This window comes from Athene noctua, chromosome 2 (assembly GCF_965140245.1).
Source record: "Athene noctua chromosome 2, bAthNoc1.hap1.1, whole genome shotgun sequence".
Taxonomy (NCBI): Eukaryota; Metazoa; Chordata; class Aves; order Strigiformes; family Strigidae; genus Athene; species Athene noctua.
Window position 1 is genome coordinate 21,451,664 of NC_134038.1, and position 21,464 is coordinate 21,473,127.

Genomic DNA, 21,464 nt, shown 5'->3' on the forward strand with positions numbered 1-21,464 from the left:
AGTCGGCCTGAGGTTACAAACTGTACTGTTTATTGAGCCTCATTAAGACTGCCGTCATGTGGAATCAGCTTAGCTTGGCTTTAAGAAAATATTACACAATTGTCTAAACGTGCAATTCGTTTTGAGTCAGAATGCTTAGTTTGTAACATATTCCAGTGATTATAATAATGATTCTAATTGTATTCTGTGAGTAATAAATGGTCAATGTGTTTGTTGGTTTAAAACCTGCCTCCAACAAAGGTAGTAATTATACCAAAATAATTTGAAATCAACTTGCAATTAATGTAACAAGACGATTATTTGTCTAAGGAACAAAACCCAAATTCTGATCATGCAGGAGTTGCAAATGCACAGTATGTATCCAATACCTTTGGCAAGAAACCAAAGAAGTATTTTTCATTTCATATTCAACGTTCAATTCATCTAGGCTCGCCCAGAATATTTATTGAAATGTTATCTTACATACTATAAAGCAGTGACAAAGTGGGTTCTGCATGAATGCCATTAAATCTCCTCATGGTGCCGTTACAACTGGTAGCTTTATTGCAGAACAAGACCTTAGCAGCTTGTGATATATTGTACAATAATTAATATAACAAGTCTGTGATATATTATCATAGTGCCCCTGCTCCAGAAGTGGGGCTGGCTGCTGGGAGATATGGAGGAGAAAAAAGCTTCCCTTAATATATTTGTACATTCCCTTACAACTATTTTATATGTCCATACAGAAAGAAAGTCTTAGAAAATAAGGATGACAGAAAGGGGTATTAAAGCAATCATTATAAAGATGGAACATGGGTAACAGATTTAAGTGACAGAGGAACAGACTTAATAATCCTTCCTAAGTCTTTTTGCTATCATAAATTGTGATAAAGAACACAAGAGAAAGAATGAAGTCAAGCTAAAATAAGGAGATAATTCTTAACACCAACATCAATTAATAAAGAAATCATGCAGGCATTGAACCTACTTCTGCTAACATCAGCAGCAAAATTCTCAGCAATTCTGTAAGATGACACCCAATGCAGAAAAATTAAAAGCTCCTTTATCAAACTAGATGCCCCAGTAATTTCCTCTGGGTATTAGTCTTTTTTTTCTGAAGTCATTCCTATTTTAAACAATATTCAAATGAACATTCACCTACAAAGAGAATAGAATTCCCTCTCCTGTATTACACAAAAATGTCCAGAGCTGGGATTTAGCATTAAGCTCATGTAACTTATAAATGAGAGTCTAATCTTATGATCAGAAAGCCCACTGTTAACTCACTGGGTAAGGCCTGTGAAGGAAGGGTGCAGATGAGAAACAGGAATAAAGAGGTATTTGGTATCCTCAGCTTATAACCACTGAGAAGCATTACTATATTCTCATGGACCAAAATCACTTCCGTAACTTGTCAATCCATCTTGTTCACATTCCTTTTTTGAATTCTCTTCAGTTATCAGTTTTCACATTCTTTCCTCTACCTTCCAGGGAATTACTCTGCACTTTAGAGTACGGTAGTATAGGTCTATAGAAAGAGGAATGTCTTTCAGAAAAAAAAAAAATCAAACATATGAATTCCATCTTGTATAATCAAGCTATATTTTGTATGTGAAAATTTTAAGTCCAGGTATAAAATATGAGGAAGGCTGTAGAACTTCCCTGCTAGCTGGCTCGCAGGAGAAAATGTAGTGAGAAAATGTAGAGAGAAACTCTCCCTTTATTGTCAGTTACATTTTTTTCTGTTACACAGTGAATTTAAGTCTCAAAAGTACATCAGGAATTAAACTCTTCTGATGTGACATCATCTTTACATTTAACCAGAAATTTTCTGGCTGCTTAAATTTATGGTTCTCAGCTCTAAATCATACCCTCAAGTAATCATTGCTTGAAACCATCAAATAATCAGATCAATTCAAGTATCCTTTCTCCAGATGAAGATTTTTATGCTTAGAAGTTCAATCTGAGAAAACAAATTGGAACCTAGAGGAAGAAGTGAGTCCAGCATGACTTATCATCCTCTGCTAACCCAGCAGGCCAAAGAGAACCATAAGAAAATAAATGCAAGACCGTTTAGCATAACTTTTGATATAATTATATCAATTCTGGTTTTCTTCTTTCCCTGTTTGAAGAGTTACACAAATTTTCTTTTCACCTCTATCACTATGATCATTGCAAGTGAACAATAATCTGATTGTTTTATAGTCTCTTTGGAATACCCCTAAAAGTCTAGGCTCCCTTTTTTTTATTACATCAAAAGCAGCTACTTTTGATATAACAAAAGAAAATAAAAGAGTTTAAAAGTCAGTAATTTTTATGAAAGAAATAGAAAAGATCTGGTTTGCCAATTATCAGGCCTAGCATAAAGGACACAGCCAGCATAAAGATGAATCAATAACTAAACTGTATTTGGTACAAAAGGGTCAGTACATGGGTGAGTGTTGGGGGTACAAACAAGTCAGATTATACATAATTGACATCAATCCCACTGACCCCAACAACAACACTGCACAATCAACAACGGGTGGAATAAATGGTGAAATGCAGTCTCCCATAGAAGAGAAGGGAGACAACCAAATCAACAAGCCAAATACATAAGACCAAGGAAGCCACACACTGAATCTCTACACAGCCCACACTTAAAAAGCTAGACCTGACTGGAGCCTAGGCCCAGGGAGGCAGGAGGTCCTTCCCCAACAGGGAACTCTGCACAGGGCATCCACCTCACACACAGACACTGCCCCTTCCTGCAAGGGGTCCCAGCTTTTATCCCTCAGTGGGACACCTGACCTTTGGTTACTCACTGCAGGACACCTGGGGCTCCTTTACCCCATGGCTCTCCCTGCAAGGCCGGCACCACCCTGGAGTGAAGCCTAAAGGCAAACTCACCCCCCCTTTGTGAAGGGCTGTGGGAATCACCCAGATGTCAACCTTAATTTGGGGTTGAAACCCCAGCATTTCACAATCCCACTCAGCCTCATGGTATCACTGATCCATTTAGACATATAAAATCAACACATTAAAAAGAACTGGCAAGTTTAAGAACAAACAGATGATGAAGATGGCTATGCAGTAGGCAGTAATAAAGCAGCACTTCAGCACTGAAAACCTGAATTCATGCCTTTCATTAGCACAATAGAGCAAACATTTAACTACTGTATAAAGGCAAAACAAAATAATCAGGGAAAAAAACCAAAACCCATTCTATTAGATGAAGTAGTTCCATGCTGAAATTAAAAGGCATACCCTCTTCATGATCCAAGAAAAACTGGAACAAAAACAAAGAGGCAATAATAGCAATACATGTCACAATTCTGTGACTAGATTTTTGTTCACTTGTACATAAACACCACACACTAAAATATGAATTATTATGTTTTGATTGTGGTCCCTTATTATGGCAGATGAAATGCCAGCTGATGTGACTCATTAGACCTTCATCTAATAAGCTTTTCCTTCACTGCAAAAATGGAAAGTGGATGGTGTAGTGGGCTCTAGCTGTGGTGACTGCACTCTCCTCTTCACTTGGCCACGACCTTAGAAGTAAACTTGGCAGAAGACAGTGCTTTTAAATTGGTATTTCACTTTATGCCTACTTTTTTCTAGCATGAGTTGCGTGTCCAGATTTAGCTCCATCACATATAGGGAATTAAACCACCACAAAAACTAGTGTAGAAATCCAGGGTGAGAACGGGGGTCCTAGTATTGACAAACACCCAGCACCAATGAGCAGAACCCAAGGAAAGCTTCCCCCAGACTGCCAGTTTTGCCTTACTATACAAAAAGCAGTATGAGCATTAAATTACCTTTTCCAATGCCATCCATTGTTTTGTGGACCTTACTCTTTTGCTGCTCTTCCACTTACTAGTGTTTCAAACAAACATATTGTCTATATTTCCCACTGACCTCTTCTACATTGTGAACATCAAGAACCAGCACAACTTTACCCCCCCTGAACAGACATAGGTCAGCTATCTCAAACTGGCATTGAAAATCAGACTCTGGCAACAAAATACTCATTTAACCAGGTGCACCCTTTTATATACTCACATACCTGACAGCTCCCATAGGTCTGATCAGGAAGATTACACAGATAGGCTGTTTTGAAAGCCCAAACACTATGTAAGGAACTTCCAAATTAAAGAATTATTGTGAAGGTAATACTATACACAGAGACAGCATATATGCAAATAGACACATGTTCCTGTAGGACATGACAGACAATATCACTGATAATACACTACCTAATTACATTTCAGTATAGGAAATCGAATTTTCACTAGTAACTGACCTACATTATAATTTTATCTTCTGTTCTTACACTACTGACTGAAATTATACAACCTGTAGGAACAGGGAAAACATACTCTAATGAAATAACTGGGATTTTTTTGGTATATTATCAACTCAGTATATTCACAATGGATTTTCGTTCCATTCCACCCAAAATACCACTTACTTTGAACTATAAAACAGTATAAATTTGACATTAATGCAAAGATGGCTACAGAGAGGACCCAAATTTAAGAACAGGAGAAACCTAACGGGAAGGTTAATCTCATGCTCATAGAAAAAAAACCAGATACAGTTTTGAGAATACATATACAAAGTTTCACTTTAGGCAAGAACATTCTCACTGAATCAAAGACAAGTATTATCTAGCTACCGTGTTAGAAAATTATTCAAAATGTCAGTGGAAATGGATTCGGAAGCTGGGGATAGGAAGAGACAATTTTAAAGAGCCTTATCCTGTCAGATGCTCAGCACCTTTGGATGCTCCTTAACTCCTGCTTTTACCAGATAATACCATATGAAGAAACATCTAGCAGGATGATTTCTTAAGCATCATCCTAGATACGGCCTTTACAATTCTAACCCTTGAGGCCACTGCATCCACTTATTATTGCCTATGACAAAAGAAAGTACAAATGTCAATCAAGAAACTGCCTTGTAAGGATAATTACAAAAACATTTTCCTCACAGACAGCAGTATTGCCCTGAGCTGGGATACCTTCATACTCAGAAAAGTCAATGCTCAGGTGCATTTACTGGCTGAAAACAACAAATATTATACACAAAGAAACTGAAAGATGTCTTCTTTCAATTATGCTATCATCTTCTTCATAGTGTTATAAATTGTGCTGGTTTTGTCTGGGGTAGAGTTAGTTTCCTTCACAGTAGCTAGTATGGGGCTATGTTTTGGATCTGTGCTGACAACAGTGTTGATAACGCAGGGATATTTTAGTTACTGCTGAGCAGTGCTTACACAGCGTCAAGGTCTTTCCTGCTTCTCACCCCACCAGCGAGTAGGCTGGGGGTGCTCAAGAAGCTGGGAGGGGACACAGCCGGGACAGCTGACCCCAACTGACCAAAGGGATATTCCATACCATATGACATCATGCTCAGCAGATAAAGCTGGGGGAAGAAGAAGGAAGGGGGGACATTCAGAGTGATGGCGTTTGTCTTCCCAAGTTACCGTTACACATGATGGAGCCCTGCTTTCCTGGAGATGGCTGAGCACCTGCCTGACGATGGGAAGTGGCGAATGAATTCCTTGTTCTGCTTTGCTTGCATGCACGGCTTTTGCTTTACCCATTAAATTGTCTTTATCTCACACACATGTTTTCCCACTTTTACTCTTCTGATTCAATCCCCCATCCCACCAGGGGGGAGTAAGCAAATAGCTGTGTGGTGCTTAGTTGCCAGCTGAGGTCAAATAACATAAATGTAGCAATGTTAGATGTAAAATTGAAAAATAGAAAATGTATTAGAAAAAATAAAGCACAAGAGACTCACAAAAAAGGAGTGTTATTCTGGGACCATAACAAAGCCATGCAGCAGAAGCTCTGTTACAGATTTTGTGTTCCTCTGTCAATGGGTTTTGTATTGCAGTGATATCACGTGATACCAAGTTAACGATGACATTTCTAGTACAAACTTTACGGAAGAGATAATAAGGGTGGGTTTAGAATTGTCTAAATGGAGAAATTCCTTTCAAATAAGAGATCAATTAAATATCAATAGAACTTGTAAAGCTTTATAAATTAATGAGCTAATCAGCAGAGAAGATCTTTTGATGTTCAAGAGGTCAGAGCCCCTGGGCTACAAGGAATATAAACTCAGAGAATCACAGAAGGATTGGGTTGGAAGGAACCTTTAAAGATCATCTAGTTCCAACCCTCTTCCATGGGCAGGGACACCTTCCACTAGCCCAGGTTGCTCAAAGCCCCGTCCAACCTGTCCTTGAACACTGCCAGGGAGGGGGCAGCCACAGCTTCTCAGGGCAACCTGTGCCGGTGTCTCACCTCTCTCCCTGTCAAAAACTTCCTCCCTATATCCTATCTAAACTCAGTTTAAAACTGTTCCTTGTTCTGTCACTACAGTCCCTGTTAAAAAACATCTCTCTATCTTTCTTATAAGCCCCCTTTAATTGAAAGGTTGCAGTAAGGTCTCCCCAGAGCCTTCTCCTCTCCAGGCTGAACAACCCTAATTCTCTCAGCCTGTCCTCATAGGAGAGGTGTTCCAGCCTTATGACCCTCCTCTGGACCTGCTCCAACAGGTCCATGTCCTGTACTGGGAACCCCAGAGGTGAATATGGTACCTAGTGCCTGAAAAAAAAGGAGAACTAGCTACTGAAACTTTCAAGGTCCAGCTAGTACTCATACTTCCCTATGGTATGTTACTTGGTGCCTCCCTTCCTCAAGACTTTTTTTAATCTTCCTTCTCCCTCTGAAAAAAAAAAAAAAAAAAAAAAAAAAAAGCATAGTTTCTGTGATGGGAAAGAGGAATGAAGACAGAAAGCTGCAATGCATACAAAATAAATTTTTAAACTGCTATATTTTGAATCATACCTCAAAAAGATTGAAAACCACAAAATTATTTAAGAAAGCATTTGTGTTCTTAAAAACAAAAGCAAAAACAATACTAGGAGAGGCAGTCTGAAAATGTATTGACCTGGAGCATAAAATGCAGTAAAGTAAAATGAAGTTAGGCAGTCTTTCCCCTCTGCTCTTCTTCCTTCTCTGATCATCTTCTCCGTCATTCTGCAATCCACTATTCAGTTTTACTTTTTCTATTTTTGCTTCAATTTTATTTTCTACACTTAAATATTTCTGAATAAACTAAAACTTATAACTGTGATGTAAGACACCTGAAATATTTTCCCCATATTTAAAACATTTTAATTTCTGTCGTACTACCTCTTTACTTAATTTATAATCCTGAATCTGTTCATTTTCCTAGACCCACCAAAAAGTTTATACATATATAACTTCATTTGTTCTCAGCTCTGTCCCTTGTGTTCATTCACACACTGATACTCCCTCCACTCCTTTCACCTCTCTTTTGTTTGTCTCCTTCCTTTATTCATTTAGTCGTCTTCTTGGCTCTCATTTATTTGCCACAATTTGCACAGGGAGGAAAACCAAGAAAGAGTATTTATAACCAATTAGATGTTTCCTGAAAGGAGTTATAACAGAAAATTTTATGGACATTTCATGAAACAGGTTGGAAAGTAATCAGCACCTGCAGGCCTGTGTAACGCTGAGGTGTAAGATGCAGTTCTGGCTGAACGATGCCCTGTCTGCCCGAAGAACCCCCGGGACTGACTGGCTAACAGCAGTCCCATTTTAAGTCCAGGAGCCCCATGCCAGCAAGCCATGCCATCCACGTTACAGAGAACAACTGTCATTATTTTCTTCTCACAGTTCATGGTCTCTAGAAGCAACAGACTCTGCACAAGAACACTGGGAGACAGAAATCTAAGCCAGAGTGCTAGATTGTAGTGCATTTACCAAATATGAGATTTAAAGGTGGCTATTAAATGGTTCTTTCTCCTCTATCTGCCAAACATTTAAAAAATTTTATCGGGTAAAACTATCTGGCCTGAAAAGCACTTTAGCTGCCAACATGTCATAAATCCAGATTTTTAGCACTGCAGAATGCAGCCCTACCTACATTTAATGAAAAAATAGAAGGACATTATTTTACTCTTGAATGCACCAATGCAGTTTCTGTTGAGGCTAATGGACTACTCACAGTGGTAACTGCTGCTCTTCATAATTACTAGCTGTGGTCAGTAGGGACTTTAGACAAGACTATACATTTGTGCAACACCCCATATATCTCACAGTAAGTGCCATACTTAGGGGCACTTTCAGGGATTGTACATGGCCTGGACAGGACTACAGGGCTTCTGGCAGATAATTTACCTCCCCTGTGCTTTGACACCTGCCTGCTAAACAGAGCAGGTTACTCTGGGGAAAGCCAAGAATAAAGTGCATTAAAAGCTTTTGAGAAATTACTATTCAGTGGTAACTGAACCTGTATGTATACCTATTGTACCTATGATTCTCAATTCCTGAATCCTACAGCTCATCTTCCTGAAGCTGAATGTCATCTTTACTTCTTTACATCTCAAACATATTCACAGTGGGCACCTCACATTTCTTTGCTTTCCTATTTACTGAAACAACTATTTCACAACCATTATGTGTAAAATGAAGGGGCAGGGTATTGCCTTTTTTTAAATGTCATACAAATACAACTCCACATTTCCGCAGGAAAAAAACTCACAAACACCACACTTCACAAATACTAGAATCCACATTATTTGACAGAGAAGATCCCAAATATTTGACAGTAAGAATAAGATTTTCATTAAGGAAACATCTAGGCAGGCAATGCAACTTTTTATTTTTCATATATCCTCCTATCACTGCTTTCACTCACATGCAATGTTTTAAGACTAAAAAGGGCTAAGGTCCTCCTCTCCTTCAGAAGACATATGCAGAGATCCCACTGGGGAGGGAACAGCAGTGCCTGAAACCAAGTGACAGCAGACGTGGTTCTGATCTTGCTTCTGCTGACATGAACCACCAGTTCAATGGGTTACACCTCACATATAAAGACATGAGGCTCCAGAGATCCCTCACAAGGAAGGAACAGCTATTACCACAAACACACATCTGAATTTGCTGGAGATACATGAGGCTGTAATCTTGCTTTAAGTCAAGGGCCATCTTCCTTTACATACATAAAGCTGACAGATTTTCCTAAAGAAGGTATAGGACCTAATTAAATTCTTTTGCAGACATTACAAGGAAAGCCAGCTGACCTCATCACTACACTAATGCCTCAAAACATGGCTTCACTTGGCGATTCCAGGCTGACCATTCCAGCTAATGTCACAAGCAGCAAGGACCGTCTGAGAAATCCTTAATCAAAACATCCATTGAAATTATGTTACATCCACTGGTCAAGGCCAAAGTTTTTCCTTATAAAACACACACAAGACAGTCAAAAGGACAATTTACTTAAACCAGTAAGTAGTAATATCTGCAATGATTTACTGCAATAGTAGAACAACACGCAGCATATTTGAGAGAAGAGTATCTTCTCATCTAGGTTACAATGCTCTTTAAAATAGAGCCAGAACAGCATTCAGTTACCTTTGGTTGCCGTGAATAGTTTGAAGGTTGAAATTACATTCTCTGTCGATCACTGGAAGACAGGCAGAGGGACAGACTATTGAAAAATTTCACAGCGTCCTTTTGGCTGCCTTCCAGTCCCATCTCCAAGTGGCTGCTATTCTATTTAATGTAACTGGAGTCTACCCTTAGGATGATTATCTTTCTTCCTGACAGTTTTTGTCCTTTTTCAAGGCAGGGAAACAGCCGCAGACCAACAAAGACTGCTTTTCTCCAAGCCTCCGCCGAAGAGCTCAGAAATGGAACAAACAACATGGCCAAAATGCTGCTGCATAACCATCTTGCAAATGAGTTTACAATTTCACTGAAAACACAGAAGATATAACAGCGGAGGCTAGGATAACCCCAGAAACAGAACTGCTTTTAAATTGAAAAGATTTTAAACCAGCAATGTGTTTTGAGGAAAATTTGTCCCATAGCTGCAATACATGGTAACCAGTCAAAAAAAAAAAGATACTGTTTTGCTAAAAGATTGTAAGCTATAGCTGATTCTTCTAGTTAATAATGTGGTTATTTTATATACAGACCACAGGCTAAACTGGCTGTCTGGTTGCATGCAAGAGCTTCACACATTTAATCAGGGATTCCAGAACAAAGCCCAACCTGCTTAAAGACTCTTCAAAACCTCCACACAAGTGGACAGTCCTGGTAATTACTAACATATTTATGCACTATTTGTACTGACCAGATATTAAAGATATGGCAGTGCACAGGTTCAAAAGCATGGCTTAAAAAAGCAAACTCACAAGAATATCAATCTGTGTCTAACCTACAGTGCCCTTGGGGCATACACTATACATATAAGGGCAAGTTTTGTTATGTGATTGTTTTTCATGGCTACTGGCTTCAAAATTAGCCAAGCCTCTCTCTAAGTGATGGATTTCTGTTGGTTGAGTTACAAGCTCTCCTGGCCATCAGGCTTAGCCAATTACCAATGCTCCTCATGGACTTTCTTCCCACTCTGCACTGCAGATGTTTGTGCAGCACAGAGGCTCGGACACACATAATAAATTGGCACTTTATGCCTGTTAGATTTGCAAGAAGCTAAACACTAAAGGAGTTTAGCAGACATTTATGCTCCCCAAAATAGCCAGGACTGATTCACATTTACCCCGGCTCACATAAGTTATTACAATCAAATCACCTTCAGCAAAAACATCAATTAAGATGAATTTGTGCCAGGGCCACAAGCAAAGAACTATTCCATTACAGCATGCCTGTGCTGGGAAGTTGTTAACATCTTCAGCAATTCCCTCAGGAAATGTCAACAGCAACACCACAAAAAGCAAACATATTAGTTTGTCCAAACATTAAGAAGAGTCTGAAACAGTTTCTAAAATGACAACAAGAAAACCACACTCAAAACTGGCACGAATTCTTTTTGTTGCAAAAACAAATAGTCCTTATATTAGAGAGCAAACAATGGGGAATCAGCATGGATATCAGTGAAGCAGAGATTCCCTCTTCACAGTATGCAAGGAACATATTCATCATGCAGACAGAAAGTCTTGAGGGAAAGAAGAGAAGATACTGTCTCTCTTCGGGATAAGCAAATGTATAAAGATCTTGGGTTTAGAAAAACAGGGAAGTCTAAGGGGATAGCTAATATTTGCCAGTTACTGGGTTACTGTTTCCTGTTTATGGTGAAGGGCTAAGTATCTTGCACTTAACATATTGCTTATTTCTTTTACATACTGCATAATACAGTCACAAGACTCTAGTACTGACAACTGCACTAACAAACCCCACTTTCCAAACATACAACACTCTTGAGAAGCCGTCCACAATTTATAAAATGCTAAACTTTATTAGATATATATATAATATATTGTATCATTATTATTAATCGTTGTCACCATTGTGTGATAATTAGCAGTGCTGCACTTGTTGCATTCTTTTTTACTGCAAATAAATCCATATAAAATCAGCTAGAAACTCATTACCTCTGTCCTCTTCACCTAAGAAGCAACATTCGCCTCTGTATCAGACAGCTAATGGCTTTCCATGGTTTTCCAACTAGAGACGAGAGGACAGGAGAGAAAGGCCGGAGTGTGCAAAAGGAGCCACCAAGTACAACTAACATGCAGTACCAACAGGCCTCAGGTTCACCATTTTAATAGAATTTTACTAAGTAGCCTTATTGTATGGAAATAGAAACCAAGCCACAGTCAGCTTACAGTTCCTTCTCCGAAGCTTGTTTATTACCCTGCAAAACTCTGGAAGAGCCAACCACCTTCAATACTGTAGATAATCCCATACGGTTCTCCCTCCTTTAGCTACCAGGAGGCAAACCCTTCCTGAGCTCCCCCTTCACTAAGTCTCTTTCTGTTACATCCAGCTCTCCACAGCAAGGTCTAACAGCCAAACCCTGTTTAGCCCTGTTTAAGCAGCTTAGGCTGCTTTTATCCCTGGTTCTTCCACTTGAGAGTCTGGGAAACAGAACATCATCTGATTCTTTTAATATAATTAATTACCACAAGGCTGCAACACTTAGCTCCTTCAGGTTCAATAGTTTGCTATTGCCTTTAAAAATAAGGACAGAACATAATAAAGTATAATTGTGCAACTGTGCATTAAATATTTTAAGAATTTATTATCTAAAAATTAAAACAAATTCAGTTAATAATATAGTTACTCTGTCATTACAAGTTTCCATTCTTACCACATCTCCAATGATTTACAGATTCTTTTTGTTTGTTTGTTTGTTTTCCAACCAAGCACAAGGATATTTTTCATTGCTAGAACACTTGAGCTGGAAGCTGAAGGTCAGGTTAGATACTTACTCATCAATTAGTAACTAGCATTTTGCAGGTCAGGTTCTGCCCCAGTGTCAGCTGTCAAGCTACCTTTTGCTGCAACAATGTTAACCCACATCCACACCCTGTATTTATAATCATAAATGTAACTACTTTCATCCATGGGAGTTGGAAGGCTACTGGACAGGAAGAGGACATGTTGGGAATAGGACTGAGCTCAGCTCATCATCTGAACTTGTTCTAATGAAAGTGGATAAGCAATTCACTCACTATCTTCACAGCTGTGAACGCCTTACCCTGAACAAGAATAAAAGCCCATATTCGTGACTCCTGTGACAGCAGACATGATCATTAAAATGAAGGCAGTTCTATCTTGTTGTTTTGAAGAACTCCCCAGTTTACACTTTGGAAGTAAAAGTATTAAGGAAAAAAAAGTTATCCCAGCTCAACAGGTGGCAATCACAGAGCAAAGAGCTCTCCAGTTGCTGCTCAAGTTCATGATGAAATAGTGATTTGGGAGGAATAAAAAGCTTATACTTGGCATCGTTTTCAGGAGACAGAAGGAACTCTCCCTCCCCTGCCACACCCATGGATGCTGTGCCTCTTCTGGATCCTGCTGACAACGTATGCTCCCGAGGCACCTTCTGTTATCATCACAGACAGTGTGGACGTGCTATGCCAGCCATCTCTAGTATTCCCGATTTTCTATAAACACCACAGGGTTCCACATGTTTAATCTGCTTTGTATCTTCAAATGTAGTTTACTAATTCTGGGAATTCAAGGGAATGTACTTAACTCAGAGGAGGTTTATAAGCATTCTTACTTATAAAGTGTCTTGGGGATGAGTTACTTCATAGAGAAGACCCATGTGAATAGAGTAAGGCAGTATTTTTTCTCAGCTGCCATCCTCAAATCTCTGATTCCCACTAGAATGGATGGAATATGCCTAGGACAAAGTCTTCATTACTATTCAAGCCCATTCCTACCTGTGACCATGACAAGACTAAGTTCTGATGCAAAGACAGCTGGCAGCTGAGACAACACGGTCCCAACACACAGCAGTCTTGTTTCTAGCTCACAATCTGTTTCTGCTACTGATGTAAATATATTTTTAACATAAAGGAGCGAGTCTGGTCCCTAAAGATTAAAGGGGACAGGAAGAGAGCTGCTCAGGTTCCTGACAACATTTTGAGTCTATGTATCGCTTTATATTACTATTTGTGCAACAAAAAATATCGGATGACAGAATTAGTGATACCTGTAAAGTTAAGCATATTTGCATTTGCAGAACTAGGGGCAAAATGTGAAGTTATAAAGATACTGAAGAGGCATCATATTTTTAAAGCAAGTTTCCATTTAACCACGTTTAACCTCATTATCATCCATATAACATACTCTGCTTTCTCTTTGGAAAGAGATGTATTGGTCCTATAGGATTCAGCCATTCTTTCTGAATTAGTATTTCTTTCCGGGCCCACACGGAGAGCCCTGAAACATAAGAAGAAAAACAAGTCTCCTATTCAGAGAAAGAACAGCACAAAAGCACAAAAGATACTCTTGCTCTGCGAGTGGGTTTGCTTAAAGCAGGTCAGAAACTCAGAATGGCCAAGGAATGGCTATCGAGTGACAGAGGAGGGATAGAAAAGGTGGTAAACTGGTCTTTCATATCAAGGCATGTTGTGATACGTTTTATCTCCAGTGCTGGAGATGCTGGACTCAACATTAAATAGATTGACTTCTACTGATGTCAGTGTAAATCACTACAGCACAGTAAGCTTTATCATGACATCTACAAGAACAATTTCAACTTCAGTATTAAAACTGCATAGCACCACTAACCTCAGACCCCTGCAGCTTCACTGGTTTTTGACAGGGTTGTACAGAAACAAGCTCAGGCAAAGACTATGTATTACTTTCTCATCCCAGCTGGGCTAGGTGAGAAGGTTACAGCCCCAAGACCTGTCAGTTTAGCTGACCATTCTGCACATTATTTCAGCTGTAAATGGTCTTGGGTTAAATCTTGTTTCCCAGAAAGTGTTCAGGGACTGATATCCAGAAGCTGGAAAACAATCAGGAAAAATTGTGTACCCACATCCATGTGTGGAGTGTGGCCACCCTTCTGAATTTGGAAACCCTCTTGTTGCTAGCTGTTATTTCGGAATTTTGCCCAACAGGACTAGAATTTACAAACATTGTTCCCCTTTTTAATTGTAAACAGTTCTATGAAGCATCATGTAACATCCACAAAATCATGAAGTTCATCAACTGACATTATAAGCATGTACAATAGCTGGAAACTGAAAAAAGGAAAAAATACAAATAAAAGAAAAATCTTAGTATTTTATTGACTTCTATTTGAGGAAAGAAGTTTTTGCTCCCAAATATTTCCTGTCACTCTGATTAAACCCATTAATTCACTGTAATGTGAACAGCACTTGAAGCTCCATTGATCAGAGTGATCATTGCTGATATTTTCACATTAGCTTAAATGGGTTTAGCATTATTCTTAACTCTATTCTTCTAATGTGCTTTCAGAGGACAAGTCATTACTAAGGATTTTATTATGCACAGCCACATTAAAATTATTTTTCAGTATTTTCCATTATCTCATTGAACCTTCTAGAACAATGTCAGCTGTCATCAGGTATTCTGAAAACTAAACTCAGACTTTGCACTGCACAAATAATGCAAAATTTTCTCCAATTTGCTATGAATAGGAGTCTGTTATTGAAATTTTAGGTTGGGCACCAGCATAAAGACATATGAGAGAATATCAGCAAGGATACCCAACAGGACTGAGTTTCCTCTTCTTCATCTGCTATCATCAGAACATGTACTCAGGAACCAGTAGAGCTAACCCTTCTGATGGATAATACCAATGCACTCAGGTTTCCCACTCACTTTCTTTTCAGTGGCTGAGGAACATTTACTGGAGTCCATCAACATCCTGCAACAAAACAACCTCCAGCCTCATGTCCAGTGAGTCTGGCTGTGCGATGGACAGGCAGTTAGTTAAGTCTGTCTCAGAGCAGTTCGGGAATACCTACACCTTTATAAATATATATAGTATTTATCGAGGTTTCCAGTTTGCTTACTACAGTTCAATTCAGTCAGTATGGCAACTGCTATATGAAATCGAGTCATGGGTCAGCAATCAGGGCTGAAGCCACCCTTTGCATACTAAGTACCACGATGTTTTGACCAAAACATCTGCCAGATCAGCAGATTTTTGGGCAACAGCCTGAGAGTTAACTACTGAAGTTCTGGGTCAAAAAACTCCCACTGGTAAGGGAGACACTAGTGCTGTCCTGGAGTAGGCTTGGGCTGATTCTTCACTGAGGTCACTGTATGTTTGGTACGCACTTAGTTCTGCAAGAAGAGCCTTCCTTGTGTGATCCACAAGTCTTGAAGCTAATAGGTAATATTATTTTTATTACTTAGATTTTATTTAAATTAAGACCTATTTAGTCAATTTTCCCAGTTTTTCAAGGTATATTTAATCAGCTTTACATCATTACTGAGTTTTGAAGTAGTGAATATAACGTTTTGGACCTGTTGGCTGAAGACCCAAAGTGCTATATGCTGATAGGAGAAAGACTGTAGGTTGCAATCCCAGCTCATTCTGGAGTTGCTACTCTATGAGTAGCCTTTGATGGCCAGACCTCTGCCATCAACTGAGTGTTGTTACATAAAATTGTTCAAAATCCTGGAACATAACTGTACAATCACAGAACAATTTAGGTTTGAGGGGACCTTTAGCACTTAACTGCTCTAACACCTTGCTCAAAAGAGGGCCAACTTTGAAGACAGATCTAACTCCGAAGTCAGGACAAGACAGGGCCTTGTCCAGTCAACTCTTGTGTATCTCCAAGGAAGGACACGGCCAGCAGGTCAAGACTAGTCACTATTTCCCCCTACTCAGCACCAGTGAGACTGCATCAGAGTACTGGGTCTAGCACTTTGGGCTCCCGACAAGAAAGACACTGCAGCATTTCTTGCATGCAGGCTTCCCTGCAAGAAAGACATCGAAAAACTGGAGCCTGAAGGATGGGTTTCTCCAAACAGTAGCAACTGTTTTCCTTCAAAACCACAACCAAATAAAATCAGTATCAAACTCTGACCAATCTAGTAGGTTCTGTAGCCTTTTTTTTGCCATTGGAAAATCTTGTTCCTTAAGGTTCTGGGGAATAACCACGTTTTGGGGCCAGAGGTATAGTTGTCATTTCTGATAGTCAGTTTCTGGTTGTCTTATTCTAAAATTTGATTTTTCTATTAAATTTACATTCCAAACAGAGCCACTGGATTTTAAAAACTGATGCTCCCAAACAAGTATACCTCTTGCCTTCCATATTGACTTTTACTCCCAAATCCCAACCAAATTTGTACATTTAGAGCTTCCTGGATGCAGCTTTCAAGTACTTGAATTCCTTTTATAAAAATGCAGCACGGGGACATACAATTTGTTTAAGTGTCACAGTCCCCTTTGAAATGTCACAGAGAACTCTCACCATGAATAACTTGTAGCGGTCTCAAGGGGATTTTCATAGACATTCCAGGAAACAAATCAGCCTTAAGTAATGCCCTTGTGCAACATACTGTATTTTTATTCATTTCTGTATACCTTCAGACTTTTGCTACGTGGCGTACGTAATTTATGTGCAACAGTCCCTGCTTCTTTCTCAACGTACTAACAGGTACTCACAGAATGAAACAGCTGCATGTACCAAATTAACAGCAGTTATTATAGTTACATTAGATTCAACACAATATAAATTTTGTTTGGAATATTTTTAAACATTTTCTATATGAGAAAAACAGTACAACATACCATCACTAAAAATATCTGCAAATATCCCGATTACAGAGCAGCAGGGGCAGCATCCTGTGGGTCAGGATGGCCGAGCGGTCTAAGGCGCTGCGTTCAGGTCGCAGTCTCCTCTGGAGGCGTGGGTTCGAATCCCACTTCTGACAGCTCCCTTTTGGGGCTACATCCTGCTGGAGGCTGGCCATATGTGCTCTATCTCAGGGTTCAGTTCTAGCACTAGTGTGTTCCGTTCAATATATTTATGAACGATCTGGACAAGAGGCCTTGCAGAGGGATGTAGATAGCTTGGAGCACTGGGCTATGATTAATGAGATGAAATTTAACATGTGCAAATGCTGGAATCTGCACCTGGGACAGAGTAACGCTGGACAACAAGTATAAAATAGGAGGAGAGAGGAGTGACCAGTGAGCAGCCCTGCAGAAAGGGATCTGGGGGTGCTGGCCAACAGACAGAAGCTCAATACAAATCAGCAGCATGCCCTGGCAGCCAAGAGAGCGTAAACTGCATCCTGAGGTGCATCAAACACAGCATAACCAGTGGTCAAAAGAGGTGATTATCCCCCTGTATTCAGCGTTGTGCAGCCTCACCTTGAGTATATTGTGTGTAGTTGTGGGCCCCACAGTTTAAGAAGGATGTGAAGGTATTTGAAGGCCTCCGGAAGAAAGCAACACAGCTGGTGACAGGGCTGGAAGGAATGTCCTATGAGGAGCAGCTGAGGAATTTGGGCTTGTCTCCTTTGGAGAAAAGGAGGCTGAGGGGTGACCTCACTGATCTCTACAGATTCCTGAGGAGGGGAAGTGGAGAGGGAGGTGCTGATCTCTTCTCCCTGGTATCCAGTGACAGGATGTACTGGAATGGTTCAAAGCTGCACCAGGAGGAGTTCAGACTGGACATTAAGAAGCATTTCTTTACCAAGAGGGTGGTCAAACACTGGAACAGGCTTCCTAGAGCGGTGGTTGATGCCCCAAGCCTGTCAGTGTTTAAGAGGCATTTGGACAATGCCCTTAATAACATGCTTTAACTTTTGGCCAGCCCTGAACTGGTCAGGCAGTTGGACTAGATGATTGCTGTATGCCCCTTCCAACTGAAATATTCTGTCCTATTATTCTATTCTATTCTATTCTATTCTATTCTATTCTATTCTTTTAAAAAATGGGGTCTTAAATTAAAATGGGAGATCTAATTGTCTCAGCCTAAAGAAAGGAGCAGTTAAGAATCTAACCCCCAGAATCTGGTGGGGTTTCTCCTTCCGCCTGCCACCATGTCTGTAGTAGCCCTGCATCTTCCCTGCACTAGCTCTGATGTTGGATGTCAGGCTATTTTCCCCACTGATGTAGCAAGAAACACTACTCCCCTGATCTGGTCTTCTGCTACTTTAGGGAGTGGGACCCACCTGCCAGGCAATCACCTGAAAGCTCTGTCACTTGCTGAAGTGGCAAGAGCAGGGGAGTGAGTGAAGCAGAGCATGAGGGGGAGAACCCAGAACCTCCCTCTCTCCCCTTTTTTTCAGAGGTGAGCTATTTTGGCTCCAGATTTTTCTTAAAACTACAGCTTACATCTCAAAACTAACTTTTTTTTTTCTTTCTTTCTTTTTTTCCTTTTACCTTGCTCTCCCAAATACTTTGGATATTGTATTATGGTCTTGTTTTGTTAAAACTTAAAAACCTCTCAAAAGCACATATGAATCCATACATAAATTAGATTTTCACATTACATACTTAGAGTTAAGTACACATTAAGTGACAGTCTGGAATACAAAGTATTTTTGAAAAACAAAGTCACAAATATCAGTCACAAAAACACTCTTCCCGTGAATGGAGTAACTATGATTTCTAGTGCCATAAGCTGTAAATGTTAGATATCCAGTACTGTAAATGCTCAGCAGACATGCAGTAACAACCTCTGAACACACATAGCATAGATCATTATAAATTTGTAGGTAAAAAAGATGAAGTAATGAATTATTCCAGAGGAAGAAACAGGCTGAGGGAGTGTTTTAATTATGGGATATTAACACAGATTCTGACAAAGGTAACTAATGCTTTCCATCTGCAAATGCTAACCAAACATTGCTTGAGTAGAGTTGTATACCTACCCAAAATACTTACCTACCAAACCTTGTGTACAGAAGATAAATATCTGATTTTCTCCAGAATCTTAAACCATGGGGGAGTTGGTGTTAACCCATCCATTCTTACTAGGCAAGCAGCACTACAGTCTGTCAACATATACAGGGATATTTTGCAGAACATCCTTTCAGAAAGCAATGTTAACATCACCATCACTGTTAAGATCATTGTTAATGCTAACTCAGTATTTTAATTCCATGTTCCAGACAGCAATTCTACCAATACTGGAATTCTGAAAGCAGCACATTTGACTGCTATGAATGCACAGCAAAACCAGCATGTTTAGGTCTGCCAGACATAAAACAAAATCATGGACAGATACCTAAGGTAGTAATCCACAACTTAAGTTGCAGGGTGCAGGGCTAGCTGGTCTTCCTGTGGGACCCATTTTGGATGAAACCTGAAACCAGCATCCTGGTTGTTTCACAGAATCACAGAATCATGTAGGTTGGAAAAGACCTTGAAGATCATCCAGTCCAACCATTGACCTAACACTGACAGTTCCCAACTACACCAGATCCCTCAGCGCTATGTCAACCCGACTCTTAAACACCTCCAGGGATGGGGACTCCACCACCTCCCTGGGCAGCCCATTCCAACACCTAACAACACGTTCTGGAAAGAAATGCTTCCTAATATCCAGTCTAAACCTTCCCTGGTGCAACTTGAGGCCATTCCCTCTTGTCCTATCGCTTGTTACTTCATTAAAGAGGCTCATCCCCAGCTCTCTGCAACCTCCTCTCAGGCAGCTGTAGAGGGCGATGAGGTCTCCCCTCAGCCTCCTCTGCTCCAGACTAAACACCCCCAGTTCCCTCAGCCGCTCCCCGTACGACCTGTGCTCCAGAGCCTGCACCAGCTCCGTTGCCCTTCTCTGGACACGCTCGAGTCATTCAATGTCCTTTTTGTAGTGAGGGGCCCAAAACTGAACCCAGGAATCGAGGGGTGGCCTCACCAGTGCCGAGTACAGGGGTCAGATCCCTTCCCTGTCCCTGCTGGCCACGCTATTGCTGACACAAGCCATTGGCCTTCTTGGCCACCTGGGCACACTGCTGGCTCCTGTTCAGCCGGCTGTCAATCAACACCCCCAGGTCCCTCTCTGACTGGCAGCTCTCCAGCCACTCCTCCCCAAGCCTGTAGCGCTGCTGGGGGTTGTTGTGGCCCAAGGGCAGCCCCCGGCATTTGGCCTTAGTGAAACTCCTCCAGTTGGCCTCAGCCCATGGCTCCAGCCTGTCCAGGTCTCTCTGCAGAGCCTTCCTACCCTCGAGCAGATCAACACTCCCACCCAACTGGGTGTCATCTGCAAACTGACTGAGGGTGCACTCGATCCCCTCGTCTAGATCATCAATAAAGATGTTAAACAGGAGTGGCCCCAAAACCCAGCCCTGGGGGACACCACTCGTGACTGGTCGCCAACTGGATTTAACTCGGTTCACCACAACTCTTTGGGCCTGGCCATCCAGACAGTTTTTTACCCAGCAAAGCATGTGCCCATCCAAGCCACAAGCAGCTAGTTTTGCCAGGAGAATGCTGTGGGAAATAGTGTCAAAGGCCTTACTTAAGTAAAGGTAGACAACATCCACAGCCTTTCCCTCATCGAATTAGCAGGTCGCCCTGTCGTAGGAGGAGATCAGGTTTGTCAGGCAGGACCTGCCTTTCATAAACCCATGCTGACTGGGCCTGATCCCCTGGTTGCCCATTATATGACTTTTAATGGCACTCGAGATGACCTGCTCCATGACCTTCCATGGCACCAGGGCTGCACAGGAATTGCTGAACCTATGAGAGAGCAGCAAGGTAACAGGATGCAGAGCCACCGGTTAAAAAGTCTGCAATCATGACCTCTGCGGAGCTTGGAGTTATCAGCATTTCCCTTCTAGTAACACATTGTAATGGGGGAATCAGGTATTCAGATGAGATTTCATTTGGATTTTCAATATAATTACACAATAAACCACAATATTATGCCAAGTTAACTCTTCCATATTCACAGACTATAGTAATGGGCAAAGTACAAGGGGGAGAGGGAGGGTTAAATCCAAGGCCATCATAAAAAACAAAGGCCACAGGTTTTCATCAAGAAATCCCTGTAGAAAGTTCAATTCCTTGCTCTCTAGCAGATCATTTATCCTGAATTAAACGCCTGCATAGAACAAAACATCTGCCAAATCCTTTGTTAATATTACATAGGTTAGTCATTATTAAGAATATGCACCAAATTGTGCCAAAGCACACGTTAACTGATAGTAATGATAATAAGCCTCTTCCTATAAATTGGCTTTGGG

General features: G+C 40.6%; 1 protein-coding gene and 1 non-coding gene across 8 annotated transcripts in view; one reads left to right on the forward strand and one right to left on the reverse strand.

The window, feature by feature from the left end:
• Positions 1–21,464, reverse strand: part of OXR1 (oxidation resistance 1) — a 291,991-nt gene that overhangs the window by 212,241 nt on the left and 58,286 nt on the right. The gene's annotated exons all lie outside the window — the stretch shown is intronic.
• TRNAL-CAG (transfer RNA leucine (anticodon CAG)) lies at positions 17,116–17,198 on the forward strand. Its single transcript has one exon. It is a non-coding gene; the product is annotated as a tRNA-Leu (tRNA).